This window comes from Aspergillus glaucus (genome assembly GCF_001890805.1).
Source record: "Aspergillus glaucus CBS 516.65 unplaced genomic scaffold ASPGLscaffold_3, whole genome shotgun sequence".
NCBI lineage: Eukaryota > Fungi > Ascomycota > Eurotiomycetes > Eurotiales > Aspergillaceae > Aspergillus > Aspergillus glaucus.
Genome location: NW_019170455.1, coordinates 1,313,049 through 1,314,301, shown reverse-complemented (window position 1 = coordinate 1,314,301; position 1,253 = coordinate 1,313,049).

The following is a 1,253-nucleotide window of genomic DNA, read 5'->3' as shown; positions in this document are numbered from 1 at the left end:
GTGGCTTCAAAAGCTCTTTATTCCATCAACAATTACTCGCACAAAAGGGAAATATCAACTTTTAATCCTTGACGGCCATGGTAGTCATTTGACCCCAAAATTTGATGAAATTTGCAGTCAAAATGATATCATCCCAATTTATATGCCTGCACATTCATCCCATCTTTTACAGCCACTTGATATTGGCTGTTTTGCAGTGTTAAAGCGATCATACAGTCAGCCTGTTGAAACCAAAATGCGTCTTGGGATCAATCATATTGACAAATTAGACTAGACTTCCTTGAGGCCTACCCACATGCATGAATTGAAGCTTTCAAACCTGATACTATCAAAAATAGCTTCACAGCAGCTGGCTTAGTGCCTTTGGATCCTGATCGGGTGCTTTCAAAGCTCAATATTCAGCTTCGTACGCCAACCCCCCCTGGAAGCCAGGGTAGTTTAGACCTGGCTTTGAACCTCTGCATGGGTCCCTACCCCGGAACCTCGAACCTCACCTCTTGAGGTGAGGTTCCAACCTTCCTAACCTCCAACCGCCCATTAACCTCCAGAGGTTCGTTGAGGTTCAACCTCCACTGATCCGCATGAACCTGCATATGCATAATTTCTTGACGCCTTTCCTCTTTTGGCTGGATAAAATTGATGATTCATCTCTGTTTTTTACAGCTGTTCCATCACCCTGTAGACTTTTCACTCAATACTCTATCAACATAATGAATTGTAAAGAGATAGTCATACAAAAGTGAACAGTAGGTGTGGTCACCCACAAATTACAGGTAATATTCAATGATATTGACGTGGTGGGTGATCAGTAGAGGTCATCAATAAAACAGCATGTAAAGTCATAGATATATATTTGCAGAAACTGTAAAGTATGTGTACCTTTATCAGTAGAAGTACTGTTTTTCAAGAAAACCATAAAGACAGTTCAAATCCCCTTATTTCTATATCATTCAAATCATAGTCTTCTTCTATCACTTTGTCTTCAAGAACTCAGGTCAAATGATCTAGGTATACTGTGAATGCGGTTCAAACTTGGGTATATAGCTTGATTACTTCACTCTTGACTCTTCAGAACCATAACCAGACACTGTACTATAGATATAATGTAAACCATTGATAATTGAAAGCTGAGCCCCTAATTCGAAGCTGAACCCATGATATGCACCAAATCCTCCTGTAATGCCATACAGTAATGAAGTTTTAGTTTATAATTACAGGAGAATACAGCCTGTTTCTACATAATTTATGCAATT